Source organism: Ovis canadensis, chromosome 1 (assembly GCF_042477335.2).
Source record: "Ovis canadensis isolate MfBH-ARS-UI-01 breed Bighorn chromosome 1, ARS-UI_OviCan_v2, whole genome shotgun sequence".
Lineage (NCBI taxonomy): Eukaryota > Metazoa > Chordata > Mammalia > Artiodactyla > Bovidae > Ovis > Ovis canadensis.
Genome location: NC_091245.1, coordinates 35,714,189 through 35,731,866, shown reverse-complemented (window position 1 = coordinate 35,731,866; position 17,678 = coordinate 35,714,189).

The following is a 17,678-nucleotide window of genomic DNA, read 5'->3' as shown; positions in this document are numbered from 1 at the left end:
CTGGGTTTTGTGCAGACCTATGTTTTCATTTCTCAGGGATATATATATATATATATATATATATATATATATATGAAAGTGTAAAACGTGTTATTCACTCAGTCATGTCCGACTCTGTGTGGCCCCACAAACTGTAGCCCGCCAGGCTCCTCTGTTCATGGAATTCTCCAGACAAGAATACTGGAGCGGGTAGCCATTCCCGTCTCCAGAGGATCTTTCCAGCCCAGGGATCAAACCCAGGTCTCCTGCATGCAGGCAGATTCTTTACCATCTGACCACCAGGGAAGCCCATATGTAATGGTTTAAATAGTTACTTCTCCAAAGAAGATACATGAATGGCTGATAAGCACATGAAAGCCCATTCAATGTCATTCAGTTCAGTTCAGTTGCTCAGCCCTGTCTGACTCTCTGTGACCCCGAGAGCTGCAGCATGCCAGGCCTCCCTGTCCAACACCAGCTCCCAGAGCCCACCCAAACTCATGTCCATTGAGTCGGTGATGCCATCCAACCATCTCATCCTCAGTCGTCCCCTTCTCCTCCTGCCTTCAATCTTTCCCATCATCAGGGTCTCTTCAACGTCATTAGGGAAATAAAGATCAAAACCACAGTGAGATTACTATACATCTACTAGAATAGCTGTAATTTTAAAAAGACACACAATTGAAGTATTGCTGAAAACGTGGACAAAATGAAATCCTCATACATTGCTGGTGGGAATGAAAAATGCTGCAGCAATTTTGGTAAACAATCTGGAAGTTCCTCAAAGTCTTAAACACAAAGTGGTCACATAACCCAGCAATTCCACTCCCAGGTATGTATTTCTAATTGGATTATTTGCCTTTTTATGATTGAACAATGAATCCCTTATGAATCGGAATCCTTTATCAGGTATAGGGATAAATATTTTCTCCTATCCTGTAGATTGTCATATCACTTTCTTGATTGCGTCATTTGAAACACAAAGTTTTTAATTTGGTTGAAGTCCAATTGCCATTATTCTGTTTGATTCTCTGAAAGTGAAAGTGAAAGTGAAGTTGCTCAGTCGTGTCCGACTCTTTGCGACCCCATGGACTGTAGCCTACCAGGCTCCTCCACCCGTGGGATTCTCCAGGCAAGAGTACTGGAGTGGGTTGCCGTTTCCTTCTCCAGGAGATCTTCCCAACCCAGGGATCAACCCTGGGTCTCCTGCATTGCAGGCAGACGCTTTACCATCTGAGCCACCGGGGAAGTTGATTCTCTGAGTAGTACTTAATTCTCATTCTGTGAAATGTTTTAGGATTACTTCTTTACTTGGTAATCTGAAATTTTAAGATCACATAGAATCATATGGCTTTTTTCCATGTGTTGTGTTGGATACTCAGTAAGTCTTTGGTCTGGAGACTAATGTCCTTTAATTTGATCTGTGTGCAAGAATGGAAGGGAACTCTAGATTTCTCTGTAGACTTCTATTTAATCCTCCAGTTTCAGTATCAAGCCTCTCCTTCATGGTCTGTTAATGCCTGATGTTGTCAAGTTTTGAAGTTTTCTGGTTCAGTTTCTCCACAGAGCAAATATCCTGAAACCTTGCAGGATAGTGCATCAAGGCTGTATATTGTCACCCTGCTTATTTAATTAATATGCAGAGTACATCATGAGAAACACTGGACTGGAAGAAACACAAGCTGGAATCAAGATTGCTGGGAGAAATATCAATAACCTCAGATATGCAGATGACACCACCCTTATGGCAGAAAGTGAAGAGGAACTAAAAAGCCTCTTGACGAAAGTGAAAGAGGAGAGTGAAAAAGTTGGCTTAAAGCTCAACATTCAGAAAACGAAGATCATGGCATCTGGTCCCATCACTTCATGGGAAATAGATGGGGAAACAGTGGAAAGAGTGTCAGACTTTATTTTGGGGGGCTCCAAAATCACTGCAGATGGTGATTGCAGCCATGAAATTAAAAGACGCTTACTCCTTGGAAGAAAAGTTATGACCAACCTAGATAGTATATCCAGTATATCCAGTATATCCAGTATATCCAGTATATCCAGTAAAGCAGAGACATTACCGACTAAGGTCCGTCTAGTCAAGGCTATGGTTTTTCCTGCGGTCATATATGGATGTGAGAGTTGGACTGTGAAGAAGGCTGAGCGCTGAAGAATTGATGCTTTTGAACTGTGGTGTTGGAGAAGACTCTTGAGAGTCCCTTGGACTGCAAGCAGATCCACCCAGTCCATTCTGAAGGAGATCAGCCCTGGGATTTCTTGGAAGGAATGATGCTAAAGCTGAAACTCCAGTACTTTGGCCACCTCATGCGAAGAGTTGACTCATTTGAAAAGACTCTGATGCTGGTAGGGATTGGGGGCAGGAGGAGAAGGGGACAACAGAGGATGAGATGGCTGGATGGCATCACTGACTCGATGGATGCGAGTCTTCGTGAACTCTGGGAGATGGTCATGGACAGGGAGGCCTGGCGTGCTGCGATTCATGGGGTCGCAAAGAGTCGGACATGACTGAGTGACTGAACTGAACTGAAATAAATGCCTACATGCAAAGGATAATAGGATTTTATTACAATATACAAATAGAAAGAATACAAAATTCCTTCTAACTCCATGCACCACCCTCACCTTTCTTGGTTCCTGGTCATTCCATTTTAGAGCTTTCCAAGATTCTGCAATGTGAGTTGAATTTGCTTTTTGCTGTCATTTCCCTGGTGTTCTGCTCTCTTCCCTCTGCTAATACCTCCATGTTCTTTCCCTTAGTGGGTTGTTTGTGCACTCAGGCATTTCAGTCAAGTTCGACTCTTTGTGACTCTATGGACTATAGCCTGCTATGCTTCTCTGTCCATGGGATTCTCCAGGCAAGAATACTATAGTGGGTTGCCGCGCCCTCCACCAGGGGATCTTCCCAACCCAGGGAATGAACACGTGTCTCCTGCATCTCCTCCACTGCAGGCAGGATTCTTTACTCACTGAAGCACCTGGAAAGCCAGAGCCCCTAACCTGCGTGCTTTCAGCATGCTTGGCCCTAAGAAAGAATTTTAAATAATTCTTTTGGATTTAACCCACTATTTTCCCTTATTTTATTTTCTCCCAGAATTTTTAAGGGCCAAGCATGCTGAAAGCACCTGAGTTAGGGTCTTCTGGCTTGGGTTCGCTCATGCAATGAGTCAAACAGTGTTTGAATAAGAATGATGATGGTCTGGAGCAGCTGTCCAGGCATCTCTCCACAAATAGTCTTAAGGCTTTTCCCTCTGGTCTCTCTACATGGGTCACTTTGGTGGCCTGAGTGTGATAGGACTTCCTACCTGGTGGCTCAGTGCTGAAGGACAAATGTCCTGAGAGCCAAGCAGAAGCTGCATTGCCTCTCACAACCCGGCTTCATAAGTCACCAAGGGCTACTTCGGTTTCCTCTATGGTTCCACCAGTTACCAGATCCAAGAAGGGAAATAGAGAGACCCTAACCTGGGTGCTTTCAGCATGCTTGGCCCTTAAAAATGCTGGGAGAAAATAAAATAAGGGAAAGTAGTGGGCTGGTGATGGACAGGGAAGCCTGGCATGCTGCAGTCCACGGGGTCACAAAGAGTTGGACACAACTGAGTGACTGAACTGAACTGAACCCCTTAATGGAGAAAGATTTGAGAATTCACAGAACTGCTACATTCCTTTGAAAAGTGTCTTTATTTTCTTATTTCTTTTCAAAAAGAGGAGATCAGAAACAGCTGTCATTCAGACAGTGACAACAAGCTGCCAGCTTTTGAAACAGCAGGTAATGTGAAATTGGAATTAATTAGCATTTAGAAAACCTGTGCAGAGTGTCACACCAATGCAAAGGAAATGCATGTTGTTCCTTGAAAATTTTATCACCTATTAAAATTAGTTTAAATAAAAAGACAAAAGCATAGCCAAAATTTTGAAGCAAAAAATTTTTTTAAAAAAAATAGTTCCCTACTCTTTTTCTTAAATACTAAACTCATCTGTGTAAATTCAAATGTAACATAGGTGAAAAACATGTCTGCATTATTGAGTTCAGGAACACACAATAACTTCAGATTCATGTGGGACATTCAATATAAAATTGCATATGACCATGTCCAGTGCTGACCCACACAATGACTCTGAAGGAATTTGGGAGTTTTTCTATTTTTATTTTCTTTTATGCTTTTTTTTTGGAAATAATTTCAAGCCTACAGAAGAATAAAGACAGTACATACATAGAGCAATCAGTGGACATGCTTAGTGAGCATCAGGTAGCGAAGGTGCCTGGACTCTGACGCAGAGGACAGCCAGCCACCCACTGTTGTAAATAAATAGTTTGGTTTGTTCACGTATGACCTATTCATCATTTGTATTCTCACATCCAGGAAGAGCAACTAGGACCAATCAGTGGAGAGCTCTTCCTGGACGTCCCTAGGTTTTTTCTCCAACTGGATGACCTTGCTTATTCCTCTCACTTCTCCGACTACACAAAGCTTGAGTCTTTTCCAGTTGCTGAATCCACTTTCCCTGTCGTGGTTCTGCTACCTGAACCTCTTCCTCTAAAGCAGAGTGAACCATTTGTTTTCTTACTGTATCACCTGAATGCACATAATCATTTTCACGCAAACCAAGGACAGATACAAGAGGGACCATATCTGGTTCACTGCTTTAACTCTAGAGCCTGGGGGCACTAGGTGGGGCCTAATGGACCCTTAGGACCTCAACATTTATTTGTTGGATGAATAAATACGTGAATAAATGGTGGGTCCCAGTGTATATTCCCTATACATTGCCTGCATACCTGTATGCGTAATATATGCTGCTACATAATGAGTACTCAGAAAAGAACTAGTCCGTCTTCTGGAGTTGCTCCTGGTTTCCATTGCCATTGTTCTCTCTGGTTGTGCCTGGCTCTCTGAGCAGCAGTCTCCCCCCTCCCAGAAAGGGTTCTTCCTAATACCCCTCTCAGCTGGCCTCACTGTCTCCAACACCAATTAAACAACGCCTGATAACTTCACCTGGCATCCTACATGTTGGCATCTGGATTCCCCCACCCCTAACAAGTCCCATGCCTCCTCTTGAATCTGCCACTGCTAAGCACCAGCTGATGATTGCCCAGACAGAAGCCATCTGCTGGTTATTAAGGAAAGTTAAATAAGCAAAGGAGCTCCAGGGAAGTTCAACAAAAATAGATCAACATATGCATAGAGAATTGGCAACCAGTTGGCCCCTCTGACACCAGGTTCGTTATGGCTATGTTAAGCACGCTTCACTCAAGATGGCTCAGCTTATTGGTTCACGCGAAGCTCTTCTGATGCAGCCTGCCCTCACCCTCCTGCCTAATGCAAAAGCAGCCCCATAGCACTTCATTATAACACATCTGTCATTCATTCTGTCTGAACCACAGTCTCATTAGGGACTAGGGTGGGCCTCGTTAAGGGCACCAGTTTGTTCAATCTATAGAGTACTTTTTGAACTTTGTATTGAAAGAGTCGGTCAATGAGCAAAATCTTGTACCTGTTCTCATGAAAATTGTGTGTGTGCGTGTTAGTCACTCAGTTGTGAAGATTATAATGGAGATTTAAAGGCATGGTCTGTGTGACAAGGATGGGACACAAGGTATAAGATCAGTCCAATGTTGTTCTCAGAAGTTTATAAGGATCGAAACCAAGAATGTCAAAACCAATACTTAAAAGCTGAGCCAAAGCTGTGATGCTAAGCCAAGGGCCAGACATGTTAGCTGGACATGGCATGGAAAGATCAAAGTCAGGAGAGAGGCCAGTGAAAGTGAAAGTCAAGTTGCTCAGTTGTGTCCGACTCTTTGCGACCCCATAAACTGTAGCCCACCAGACTCCGTCCATGGGATTTTCCAGGCAAGAATATTGGAGTAGGTTGCCATTTCCTTCTCCAGGAGGGTCCCAAATGATGAGGCTCTTCCAGTTTACTTTTAATGGCTATGCATTTCCTGGTACACAGAGAGGCCAGAATGGTTCTCAAGGAACAGGCTGGGGCTCATTCACATGTTCATTTATTCAGTATTTGCTCATTAACTACAATGCACTAGACTGTATGTCACATGATCTAAGAGATAATTGTGTAAATTGTGAGATACATAAGACCCACGCCCTGGTACAGGATTCCAGCAGGGTTATGTGAAAGATAAAAGCCCTATACACTAACTGAAATAGGAAGACACTAAGGAAAACTTCTGCTTTAGTTATCTGAAATAGAGACAATGTTTTGCTTTATTTTTTAATGTGAAAGACCTTCAGAAAAATGCTATAGGGTAAGTTGGAGGACTGTTTATTTCAAGCTTAGGAAAATAAAAAAGGTAGCATTGTTTCCTGGGCCTTAAAGCCATGAGGAAATTGGACATACCAAACATGAGTCAGGAAAACCTTTAGAGATAAATTAATAAGAAATCATAAAGCAGTGTAGTATGGTGGGAAAGAACATGAACACGGCAGTCTAATCTTGGCCCTGCCACTTGGCTGCTGAGTGACCTGGGGCAAGTCATTTTTTTTTTTTTAATTGGAATAAAGCTGCTTTACAATGTTGTGTTAGTTTCTGCAGTACAAAAATGTGAACCAGCTGTAAGCACACATGTGTCTCCCTCGTGAGCCTCCCTCCTGCCCACCCCTCTAGGTCATCACAGAGCACTGAGCTGAGCTCCCTGTGCTATGCAGCAACTCCCCATCAGCTCTCTATTTCACACACGCTAGTGTATACATGTCAGTGCCACTCTCTCAATTCGTCTCACCCGTTCCTACCCTTCTGCATCCACAAGTCCATATTCCAGGTCTGCATCTCTATTCCTGCACTGCAAATAGGTTCCAGGGTACTATTTTTCTAGGTTACATATATAGATATTTTCTGATAGATGATATTTGTTTTTCTTTCTGACTCACTTCACTCTGCATGACAGACTCTAGGTTCAGTCACATCAAAGAAATGACCCAATTTCGTTCCTTTTCATGGCTGAGTAATATTCCATGGTATATATGTAGCACATCTTCATCGACTCATCTGTGAATGGACATCTAGGTTGCTTCTATGTCCTGGCTATTGTAAATAGTGCTGTAATGAACAGTGAGATACATGTGTCTTTTTAAATTATGGTTTTCTAAGAGTATACGTTGGGCAAGTTATTTAACCTCCCTATGCTTCTATTTCCTCAGCTGGAGTGGAAATTATTTGCAAAAGTGGCTGTAGCATTCCCTCCCATACTCTTTATAAAGTGACTTTGCCACTCTTCCCTTAAAAGGAGGACTCTGCTGCCTCCCTTCAATTTGGGCTGGTTACCTGTTTTGTCCAACAGAATGTCGCAAAGGCAAAGCTGTCCCACTCAAGCCTTGCACCTTAAGAAGCCTTGCAGTGCTTGCTTTTACCCTCTTGGAAGCCAGCCACCACGGACAGAAACTCAAGCCAGACTATTGAGAGGCTGCAGACCACGTGGAGAGAGAGGCCATGTGGTGGAGGATCAAGCTGCCTCAGTAGACAGCCACCATAAGGCTTCAGAGGTTGTGAGAAACGACCTCGGATCTCCTAGTCTCAGTTAAGCCCCCTGCAGGCAGCACCACAGAGAACCAGGACAAACATTCTTGCTGAGCTCTGAAAGTCCGAAGTCCTGACCCATAACATTGAGAACAATGAATAGGCTATTGTTCTAAACCCCTATGTTGGAGGATGATTTAGATACCTGCTACAGCTGGACAGAGAAGCCTGGTGGGCAACGCTCCATGGGTTCACAAAGAATCAGACGCAACAGAGTGACTGAGAGCATGCACACACACACACACACACACACCTGGTCAACAGCCCAACTATCTAACTCATTCTGTGTATACCTCACAGAGCAAATGAGAAACAGCTTCACAAATTCCAAGGGCTAGGAGCTGGATATAGGAGTTGAGGACCTACACATCATTGGAATAGCTGAGGGAGCAAATGTCAGACTCAGCCCAAAGAACTGAAACGGGTAGTTCAATAGAACTTGTCAGAAAGTTGATGAAGAGCTCTGAAAAGTCCCCACCAATTTTGTCAGTCTATAGCAGAAAATCAAAGGGTCTCAAGAGCTTTTGGAAAACCTGAGAACCCTTTACCTGCCTTCACTCATGACTTCAGCTAGACACTTGCTTTTCCCTCCCTCTCACCTTCCAAATCTCCTACTGATGATGCTCAGCAGCCAGTTGAAACCCCACAGGAAGGGAATTCTAGTAAATGAAACCCATGGATTCTTGCAGTCCTTAGATGGAGTGCTAGTGAAGTCAAGTTGACAACAGAACTGCATTGTCAAGTTGACAATGCAGCCCAAGGAGCATTTCATTCTTTTTTAGAAAATCTTGATTCTCCCATTTGGTTTCTTGAATCAGATCATGTCTCCTGCTCTGTACCTACCCCCAAAATTTAGTCAGGTCAGATTATACAGAACAACATTTTTAAAAACCTAGATATCCAAGAACATCCATGGAATATTCCCCTCTTTCTCTGCTGAGTGGTAGCACACATACTAGCAACAATTCAAGGTAATCTGGAGAATAATCTCAAATAATCTGGAGAATGACTGGGGCCAATATGAGAAGAAGTCTCCTGCTAAGGAGAAGTAACAAAGGCTTCTAGCCACAGGAGATCAAGGTGTCTCACTGCAGAGATTAGGACCTGCCATCTAGTAACTGGAGGTGACTGGAGTTTATTCATGACTGACTCGTCTGGGAGGCATGTACAGACTTATTGGTAGTTACTGGCATTCACTTGAGAAATGAAATATTTCCTGCCATATCAGTAAGTAAAGGATCTGACAGTCATCAGAATTGCAGCCACCACAGATGGTGAGCTGGTGGTGAGTCCTGAGGGAACTCAGGAAGGAAAGAATACCTGCCGTCAAGTAGACATCAGACTGCAGCCACTCCCTATGGTAAACCCTGAGGAAACAGAGGATACTTTCTCAGATAACGGAAGTGAAACTGTTAGTCCCACAGTTATGTCTGACTCTTTGCCACCTATGGACTGTAGTCCACCAGGCTCCTCTGTCTATGGGATTCTCCAGGCAAAAATACTGGAGTGGATAGCCATTCCCTTCTCCAGGGAATCTTCCCAACCCAGGGACAGGTTTCCTGCACTGCAGGCAGATTCTTTACCATCTGAGCCACCACATAGCTAAGGTGCATATCAAAGGAATGATTTCAGGGAGCCAGGACTCTTGCATTTTTGCATATACAGAAAAGTGCTAAATTCCTTAACTTGGGATCTAACTTTCTTTAACAATAATCTTTTTGATGTTCAGACTACCTGTCCTTTGTTGCAAAAATTCTACATAACCTGGCTCCGCCCCTTGCCTCCTGGGAACAGTTCTCACAGAGCTATTTTAGATGCTGTCTCCTGGGCTTTAAGTCCTAAAAATTCCCACTGAATAACACCTAACTTTCAAACTTTAGGTTTTGGATATTTCTTTAAGTCTATACACATCACTCCACAAACACTTTTTGAACTCCTCTCATAAACTGGAAAGGTTGTCAGAGATAAACAGCTTCTCCCAAGTCTTGCAAAAAAATGGGACACATAAATCAAAATCTATAATACACTAAAAAATTATAGTTGGGGAGAATGTAAAGATGTTATCCAAACACCGAATGAGGAAGAAGCTGAGACTAGGGCTTATGAGTGGAATCTGGAAAATCTCAAAAACAAATGACTTTCATATGCATACTTGTAAGAGATGATCAGAAACTCATAGCAGACAAAGGAGGTCAAGTACACTCCATGCACGTGCCAAAGCACAGAAATGTGAAAGTGTACAGGGCAGCCTTGGACGCAAAAGTCATCCAGTTTATCTGAAATCAAGTACGTCAGGGTACAGGAGACAATGCTCAGAGCCAGGGTGGAAGCATAGGTTAGGCCAGGTTTTAAAGACTCCTGAATGCTGGTTTATTTCATTTATATGCAGAGTACATCATGAGAAATGCTGGACTGGATGAAGCACAAGCTGGAATCAAGATTGCCAGAGAAATATCAATAACCTCAGACATGCAGAGGATACCACCCTCATGGCAGAAAGTGAAGAGGAAATAAAGAGCCTCTGATGAAAGTGAAAGAGGACAGTGGAAAAAGTTGGCTTAAAGCTCAACATTCAGAAAACTAAGATCATGGCATCTGGTCCCATCACTTCATGGCAGATAGATGGGGAAACAGAGGAAATAATGACAAACTTTATTTTGAGGGGCTCCAGAATCACTGCAGATGGTAACTGCAGCCATAAAATTAAAAGATGCTTACTCCTTGGAAGAAAAGTTATGACCAACCTGCTGCTAAGTCACTTCAGTCATGTCTGACTCTGTGTGATCCCATAGATGGCTGCCCACCAGGCTCCCCCGTCCCTGGGACTCTCCAGGCAAGAAGAACACTGGAATGGCTTGCCATTTCCTTCTCCAATGCATGAAAGTGAAAAGTGAAAGTGAAGTCGCTCAGTCGTATCTGACTCTTAGCGACCCCATGGACTGCAGCCTACCAGGCTCCTCCGTCCATAGGGTTTTCCAGGCAAGAGTATTGGAGTGGGGTGCCATTGCCTTCTCCGATGACCAACCTAGACAGTATATTAAAAGCAGAGACATTACTTTGCCAACAAAGGTCTGTGTAGTCAAGGCTATGGTTTTTCCAGTAGTCATGTATGGATGTGAGAGTTGGACTATGAAGAAAGCTGAGTGCCAAAGAATTGATGCTTTTGAAGTGTGGTGTTGGAGAAGACTCTTGAGAGTCCCTTGGACTGCAAGGAGATCCAACCAGTCCATCCTAAAGTAGATCAGTCCTGAGTGTTCATTGGAAGGACTGATGTTGAAGCTGAAACTCCAATACTTTGGCCACCTCATGCGAAGAACTGACTCATTGGAAAAGACCCTGATGCTGGGAAAGATTGAAGTCAGGAGGAGAAGGGGACGACAGAGGATGAGATGGTTGGATGGCATCACTGACTCAATGAACATGAGTTTGAGTAAACCCCTGGAGTTGGTGATAGACAGGGAGGCTTGGCGTGCTGCAGTCCATGGGGTCACAATGAGTCGGACACAACTGAGTCACTGAACTGACTGAACTGAATGCCATTTTGGAGTTAGAATCCTGTGCTTCAAGTCAGTGTTTTCCAAAGCGATTTACATCTGTACTGGAGGGTTGCATAGGACTCTCCACTGAGATGCTTAAAAAAATTCTGAACTTCTATTACTATTGTTATAACACCCATTAATATGCAGCACTCAAGTAAATTGAGAGTAGCATAGTGTTGAACAAAGACTTGCAAAAATGATCAAGTACATCCAATGATATGGCTCACCCCATAAAGATTATTAGTGCAATAAGATTTTTATACTGTTGACAAAAATATTGTAAGAATCACTTATTTTTATTCTTTTAATTTTTATTTTTATACATTTTATAACATACATGATTCATGACTATTGTAAACATATATATGATTTATAAATACCTAAATAAATCTATGTTGTGGGTGCATGTTGAGAGGTATTTTGCTAATAAATGAGCATAATCAAAATATTTGAAGGCCACTCTGGCGAGCAATGGAAAGTTAGTGGATTTTTTGTAAAATAGTGTTCTACTAATGTATATTTTTGGACATTTTGCTCTGGCAAATGTTTGGAGGATAAGTGAAGGAGAAAAAGAATGGAGGCAGGCAGGGAAACCATTTAAGAGGATGTTTCAATAGTCAAGGTGGGAAATAAGAATGCCTGAACTAATTGCTTTCTATTGTTTAAAACTCATGAGATAAAATGCGATTAAGAATACTTGAAAGCAAGTGGTACCAGCTTGCTAGTGGGTTGCACAGTCCTAAGGTATAGAGAATGTTAAGTTGAAAGAAGCCCTACATTCCTCCCCAAATAACTAAGGCTTTGGGGGGCAGGAATACAAGGGTCACACAGAGCTTTTCAAATGGGTTTTATGGGAGTTTCTTGCAGTAGAAATGGAGGCAAAGGGCATTCCCGGCCAGGGGATTGTGTATGCAGAAGCCCAGATTGTGTATTGGGAAGACAGAAGCCTGTCATGTGCAGAAAACAGAAAACCTTAGATGAAACCAACGATTGATAGGTTATCTGGCCCCAGAGTAACATGGGGGCTAGGAATCCCTGGTAGCTCAGCTGGTAAAGAATCTGCCTGCAATGCAGGAGAAAAAGAAAACAAAGAAAAGTGAAGTCGCTCAGTCGTGTCCAACTCTTTGCGACCCCATGGACACCAGGCTCCTCCATCCATGAGATTTTCTAGGCAAGAGTACTGGAGTGGGTTGCCGTTTCCTTCTCCAGGGAAATTCCTGACCCAGGGATCGAACACCAGGTCTCCCACATTGTAGACAGACGCTTTCCGTCTGAACCACCACTTGATCTTAGCCAAATAGGCCAAGAAGCGACCCAGGTTCAATTCCTGGATCAGGAAGATCCCCTGGAGAAGGGATAGGCTACCCACTCCAGTATTCTTGGGCTTCACTGATGGCTCAGACGGTAAAGAATCCTCCTGCAATGTGGGAGACCTGGGTTGTGGGAGACCCTGGAGGAGGGCATGACAACTCACTCCAGTATTCTTGCCTGGAGAATCCCCATGGACAGAGGAGCCTGGAGGGCTACAGTCCATGGTGTAACAGAGTCGGACAGGACTGAGCGATTAAGCACAGGAGTGCCATGCTCCCAAAGGAATTTTATCCTGTGATAAGTTCAAACCGTGAATGTTCTCTAGAAAAATGCCGGCATGGCTAGAATCTCATCAGTGACCTTACATCAAGTGACAAGAAGGTCGGAAGGAAACAAGGATACGGCAGAGTTCTCCCAGAAACTGAGAGGGCTTGCTTCTACAGTTTCACGTTGTGACCACATGGGGGCGGTCTCAACCCATCGCATCTGAGGAGCAGCGCGAACCTTCAGATGGCACCTGAGCTTTCCAAATTATCCCATTAAGTACTGTTCTGTGTTGCCTCTCCTTGGGAGAATGAGCTTTTCAGAAATTAACGGTGTTTTATGGGGTTTTGTTCAACATTTCTTGGAATTTCCCAGGTCAAATTCTAATCTGTTATTTGAGTTTTCAAACTGCGGAGAAGTGGCATTCCACAGGACACGGCAGTACAACGTTCAGCACGACACGCAGCCTAACCTCATATCTTCCTTTTCACATGCACCCTCCTTGAAAAATAAGTCTCAAGAAGGGTCGTGGCCAGAGAAGTAGTACAGCTGGGAAATTAAAGTCTATAGACAAATAAAAAGCGAGAGGAGTGGTTAGGGGCACATACAGCCGGAGTCTGAGTCCCGTCTTCATGACTTAATGGATGAAAAACCTCAGGCAAGTGCCTCAGCTTTCCTCCCTCACATGCCTCAGATTAAATTCGTCTCTAAAAATGTTCTTTAACTGCCTTAAATGTTACCAGTACTTAAGTACTTTGGCCACCTGATGCAAAGAGCTGACTCACTGGAAAAGACTCTGCTGCTTGGTGAGAAAGTCTGAAGGGAAAGGAGAAGGTGGCAGCAGAGGATGAGATGGTTAGATAACATCACCGACTCAATGGATTTGAATTTGAGCAAACTCTGGACGACAGTGGAAGGCAGAGGAGCCTGGTGTGCTACAGTCCATGGCTCACAAAGAGTTGGGCACGACTTAGTGACTGAACAACAACATACATTAAGTTTTACCATTATAATTTCAAAGAGTAAGCTTTTATATGTAGAAATCCTATTAATGCTAACATAAATATGTTACTTTGTTTTGTGTAAAATAACCCATTTTTACCTTCTGAAGTCTAATCTCATTACCTTTTTCAATATTTGACCCACGAATGTAATGTGCCTCTCATATTGCTTTGTTTTCTGTACTTCCCAGAACGTGAATTTTATTCTTCTTTCCCTTCCTTTTTTTAATCTGCTGCAACAATCAATAAATATTTATTGAGCATCTATTTATGTACCAGTTGTTAGTGATATCACAGTGAACAAAGCTGAGTTTTATAAACTCTGTGCTCATGGATCTTACATCCCAGTGGGGAATAGAGGGAGAGAGAATAAATAAATATCAGCATGTGGTATGCTAAAGTGAGAATTTGTGATATAAAGAAAAATAAAACAGGAAGGGAGGAGCTGAAGTTTTACACAGAGTGAACAGAGAAATCCTTCTTGAGACCACAGTTTCTGAGCAAAGAACCAGAAGGAGGTTAGGAAGAGAGCCACGTAGACATTCTGGGGAGGAGTTCTGTAGGCAGAACAAAGAGTCGGGGTAAAGGCTCTGAGTCAGGAGAGTGCCCGAACTGCAGGACTGGAAGAGCCACTGCAGGAGTATCAGGCAGAGTGAGAAAAACCACGAGAGCCAGAGGGTAGGGCCTACCAGGGCATCGCCAGGATGAAAGCTGTTGGAGAGCTATTTGCGCAGTTGAGTAACATGACCTGATTTTGTTTTGTAATGAACCACTCTGGCAGGCATGTGCATGCATGTATGTTTGTGAAAGTTCCAAAGGTAACCGTGGAAGTAGGAAAATCAGGCTTTTGCAATAATCCAGATAAGAAATGAGGATACTTGTGAAAAGGTGTCACCAGTGGAGGCAGTGAGAAGTGATAGAATGCCAGATATACTTTGAAGATAGACACTTGATTTGTGGACTTACATTTGAAATGTAAGAGACAGAGGAAATGATTATGATTCAAAATTCTTTGCCCAAGAAGCTAAAAAGAAGAATGTCTCACTTCTGAGAGCTGGCAGACACAACCTGAATTCCAAGTGCTTCTCTCTCTCTACCTCTACTCTCGCCTCTCTGAGTCATTATCCACCAGTCTGTTCACTACAATAGTTTCGCATCAGTCTCCCTTCCTCTGCTCTTATACCTGCAAATCATTTTCTTCAAGGAATGTAGGGTCATTTAACAGAAAAAAAAATCAGATCATGCTACTCTATGATTAAAAAACTCCAGTGGCTTCTAGCAAAATTAAAATAGGCTCTGAACTCCTTATCATGGCTTACAAATTCCTTGCCTGATATGATCTCTAGTCTCCTGCCTTTGAAATATGCCCATGCCCTCCCTGGCCACATCAGTACACTAAGATTCTTCTCATACATGGGCACGGTTAGTCCTTCGGCATAGATCTTCCCTCCCCTCTCAACTATTACCAGAACTTTTTTTGTGTGCCTTTTTAGTATTTACATATGAGTTAACTGTTCTTTACTCAAGGAGACCTTCCTAGACCACCAGCCTTTAAGAAACAACTTGTCACTTTCCATCACATTATTCCATTTTACTTTTCTGAATAGTGCTGAGGTTCACTTGATTAATTTTTTAATTGGTTTATTATCAGCTGCCTCTAACCAGAACATAAATTCCACAAGAGCTGGGGTATCGTCTATCTTCTCCCCATTGTATCTCCAGTGTCTAGAATAGAGCCTGACCCACAATAAGCAAGAACTCAAGCACTCAATAAATGGTGATTGAACAACAGTGAATAAAATTCCTCATCTGCTGCAGTCTACACACTTCTTATGTCAACATTTTCAAAAATCAGAGAAGGTCAAACGGGCTTTAGCATCTGGTCAACATCTGTGACTTGTAACAAGTTTCAGCAAAAACCATTCAATTGGGTTTAACCTTGCCAAAAATCCAAAAAGGGAAAAATTAAAGTCAGACTAGCGAAAGAGCATTTAGTTAAGGGTTTGTTGTGCACATAAGAACAGTTCAGGGACTGGGACCTTTAAAAACCAAAACTATTAGGAAGCTCAGAGGCATGATTCTGTAGGATGACATATAAAGTGAAAATTAGGAAGCTGGTCAACTTTTCCAATGGTTGGTTACTATAAGGGAAGTTTCTAGATGGCAGAGGATTGATAAATGTGATTATCTCACAGCATTTTAGGAAGTTGACTTAAGTTCTTTTATAATTATCAGAGGCAGTTACAAGAAACAAGCTAAATTAAACATCACTTATATTCATGAAAGAAGCTAGATTTAGTGTGTATATGGCTGCAATGGTGTTGCCTGTTTAGGAAATTTTCAAATTTGGTCTTCATTTTGTATTTTACTTTAACAAGCTTTTAGCATTCTAACATCTTCAAGACCAAAGTTGAGGTAAAATTGGCATTAAATATTGATGCCAATCCTCTAACCACATCCACCTGTCTCCTTGTTTTTCTATTTTATTCATCCCTCTTCCCCATCCCTCATTGATTCTGGTCACCCATCAACGTTTGTCACATGTTGTATGATGAATTATGTTTGTATAGTAATATGTGTGTAGGTAGGTATGTATATCTCTGCCCATGTACATATCTTTTATATGTACTACATATATAGTTGTATTTGTATATGTGTGTATTTATATATATACATATGCATTGCTGTTGTTTAGTCACTAGGCTGTGTCCAGTTCTTTTGTGACCCCATGGACTGTAGCCCACCAGGCTTTTATGTCCATGAGATTTCTCAGGCAAGAATACTGGAGTGGTTTCCCATTTCCTTATCCAGGTGATCTGCTCAACACAGTGATCGAACCCACATCTCCTACATTGGCAAGCAGACTCTTTATCACTGAGCCACCAGGGAAGCCCAGTTGGGAGAGTGGAATGGTTCCTGCAGCCTGGATGACTGAAGATGTCTTTAATTTAGTCCTGGATCTTATCCTGTTTCTAAGCCTCCTCTCAGTCTCCCATTAGCCCTACAATCATGTCTCTTCCTAAGTTACGTAGAGTCGATTTTTTTTTTTTGGCTTACATGACTTTATCTTTATTCTCAAGAATCAATTATTTCATTCTAATTATATGTGCGATACACAACATTTTCTTATCACTTTCAATTTTTATCTCTAATGGCCACTGAAATAATACCTTTATTTATCTTACCAGCAATACTACCACTCTCACTATGGTTTTCTGTGCTGCTTTGATATGCACAAAGTAAAAGAACAGTGAAATAATAAAGGTAGTTAAGAACTTAAAAGTGTATATGATCAATAGTCATTATGTTTGTGTATGTGTAATGGGTGTGTACATGTGTGCATGATGGAGTGAGTTGATACAGTTGTTTTGAAGACTAGCATTATCTGAATTTGTAAAAGTTATTAAGCTAAACATTTTCAACTAGGGTGATTTTTGTATGTATAGAATGTCAATTAACTGATACAGGGAGCAAGTGCTAAATAAAGAGAAACTTCTTAAAGAATAATAGATATAAAATAAAAACATTTTACAAATCATTTTGACACTCATTATCTCACTGGAATTGCCCTACAGTTTTGAGGAAGATAAATACAAATAGTTGGTCTCCATTTTAATACTAAAAAGTGAAGTTCAGAAAGGCTAAATGATGTCCTGAAAGTCCTATAGCTATTAGAAACAAAACCCAGGGACTTGTCTGTTGGTGCAGTGCCTGAGACTCCACTCCCAATACAGGGGGTCTGGGTTCAATCCCTGGTCAAGGAACTAGATCCCACATGCTGCAACTAAGAGTTCATGGCTGAAACTAAAAATCCTACATGCCTAAAGGAAGTATGAAGATCCTGCATGCCGCAACTAAGACCTGGTGCAGTCAAATAAATAAATAAAGATAAATATTTTTTACAAGACAGAAAAGACACAAAACCCAGAATAGAATGTAAGAGTTTGAGGGTGCTTTTTTAATTCATGGCTGACCACTGATCCTAGCCAGCTTTAAAATGAAGTGGAATATTTTGGTGATGACACAGATATGTTTCTGCAACATCAAG